This window comes from Aplysia californica, unplaced genomic scaffold (assembly GCF_000002075.1).
Source record: "Aplysia californica isolate F4 #8 unplaced genomic scaffold, AplCal3.0 scaffold00300, whole genome shotgun sequence".
Taxonomy (NCBI): Eukaryota; Metazoa; Mollusca; class Gastropoda; order Aplysiida; family Aplysiidae; genus Aplysia; species Aplysia californica.
The window spans coordinates 544,048-546,506 of record NW_004797570.1 but is presented as its reverse complement, the minus strand read 5'-3'; the positions used below and the strand labels follow the sequence as shown (position 1 = coordinate 546,506).

Below are 2,459 nucleotides of genomic sequence, written 5' to 3'. Positions count from 1 at the left end.
GTCATGAATTCAGTACACACTACTTACATTAGAAAAGCCAGCCCCTTTGGCAGTGAAGAAATCCAACGTCCACGAAATCAACACTCGCGCACACACACACAGAGACACACAGAGAGGACGAAGCCGGTCTGACGACAAAACGGTGCCCACGCTTGTCGGCGTCTGACAGTGCGAGTGCTGAGTCTTGCAAACTGCGAGCCAGGTGAGCGGCTACACGTGGTCGACCCTGCACTTCGACCGGGCCACTAAACTTTATAAATTCATAACTGTCATATTAACGAGCGCCAAACCATTAGCCCGTCACCACAGTGCTGACACAGCGGAATGCGCCACACTCCGAAACCGATCCCAGTAATTAAACAGCTAGGGCCTAACCCACGCGTTGGCTTTTGCTTTTGCTTTTCTTTTTTCTTTTAATTCGTTAAACCTTGAAGAGGCGAATTCGAGACCTAGGACGTGGGAAGAAAAACCCAAAAGAAGAAGTGGAAAGATATACAAAGAAAATCTATACTATTTGTACCGTCCAGGTACTAGGAACGTGTTGTATGGTAATTCATGTTTTCTTAATGTGGGAGTTTTTACGCCACCTCCCCCCCCCCCCCCCCAACCGTCAAATTCCACACAGATTAGATCATTAAGGAGGCGGGCTCCCAACCTGCCAGTCAGTGCTGACCTGGGCGTTCCAGCAGAAAGACCGAGATACTCAACACTCGTGAATAGAACCTAACCGCTACACCACCGACGATGATCAGATACCGGTGTACGTGTCGAGAACAGAACACAGATTACACAAACCCGCTATTCCTAACTTATCATCCAATGCTTAAGCTGCATGCTCTGGTTTGTTTTGTTTGTTTGCGTGCATATGTACATGTATTTCTAGGGCACTACTGACACACACTGCATAGCACGGAACGTCTCGGGCCGCCAAGAAGAAGAATCGTAGAATACTCTTGGCAATTTAAAGGTCAGTAGCCACGCCGCAGGCATTTTGGTAATTTATCCGAATCATGAGGGCACAGTGAACTTTTTTCTTTTTTTTTTCTTTCTTTCTTTTAAGGTGTTTTTACACCCTTATTGGCACAATTTAAATCATTTAGGGGGGCGAGCTTCGACCCTGCCTGTCAGGTCCAACCCAGACACAGATACACGGCCCAAGCAGAAAGACCTGTAAACTAGTCAAAAATTATCCCCATACGAAATTGACCTCATGTCTACCCGCTACACAACAGAAGCAGGTGAATTTGGCTTGACAAAAAAAGAAAAGAGTGAAGTCCCACCAACGCAATTTTTGTTTATTTACTTCGACAGTGTGTGTCAGGTCTAACTCAGGCTCGGTTTTTCGGTGTCACCAAATGACAGCGTCACTCGAAATTCAAAGGTTTGAGAAGATCAATGGAGGGGATTTAAGAAATTTACTGTAGCACCACTTCAACGCCAGAGATTCCCGATACTGGACACTGTGGGAGTCTCTCATTCATAACAAGAGATAGTTTTCGGACGGAAACATAATATCTACACGTCTCCCTAATTCGTGTTATGAAACACGGCCTATTATTCGGTTTGAAACCTGACTGCAACTGAAATTTTACTGCTCTAAAAGTTCCTCCTTTCACCCCCTTCCCTGCCCTCTAATCGTGTTCTGTTGCCTGCTTCCAGGACCCACCTCCAACCCCCACCCCGCTTCCCCTTCCCCGTGGCTCCTGACTGTGCAGCCTATCTACTGCTATGCTTTGGCTCCTTGGTACTGCTGTCTGTCAGCCACACTCCTGATCTTAGGGGAGAAAATATGTAAATCTTAGCCTTCTCGGAAAAGGGTTTTTTAAATCTCGGAGGTTCCGTGTGCAAGCTGCGCACGTTAAAGATCCCCTGGTGGTCCTAAAATCGATAAGAGTAGGCTTCGGCTGCCACCCGGCAAAAATCAAAATTAATTCATACCAAACTGAAAGTTGTTAATGTGTCCTGCGTGGTCATATTGTGACGTTATGCAGTTGCGAGCGCCGTAAAACACTAACCAACCCATTATTAAAGATGGCATATACAAAAAAAAAGTACAAGGTTTCTCGTATGTTCGAGCGCTGTTGTGAACCGCACCTAAATGTTAAAAATGCTATTTGAGGTCTTTTTAAAGTTAAAAAAAAACATCAAACTTTTTTTCATGACTGCCAATCTCAATGGAATACAATGCATTTACAGCTACAGGTCTGAATTTCATTTAAATTTGTAAAAACCCCGTTGTAACTGTTGATTGATCAGGATGTGAAAGCGGAAACTGAGGCTATATTATATTTACGGGGCTCATCAACTCAACAACTCTAGGGGGTGGTGGGACGGACTCCCAGTATTTAGTCTTCATTAGATTCATTAGACACGCTTCGTGATGCAGCCTGAGAACAGAATGACACAGAATTCATGAGCCATGACACCCTTACCCGTAGCATTTGTTGTATAGGGGGGGG

General features: G+C 45.1%; 1 protein-coding gene across 5 annotated transcripts in view; it reads right to left on the bottom strand.

Moving 5' to 3' along the window:
• Positions 1 to 2,459, bottom strand: part of LOC101855805 (pyruvate carboxylase, mitochondrial) — a 63,616-nt gene that overhangs the window by 35,441 nt on the left and 25,716 nt on the right. Inside the window, exon 1 of one of the 5 annotated variants that reach the window (XM_035970645.1) lies at positions 28 to 46. The exons of the other annotated variants lie outside the window; for them this stretch is intronic. The gene's annotated coding sequence lies outside the window, so the exon portion shown is untranslated. Of the gene's footprint in view, positions 1 to 27; positions 47 to 2,459 lie in introns of those variants that run through there. 5 annotated transcript variants of the gene reach the window in all.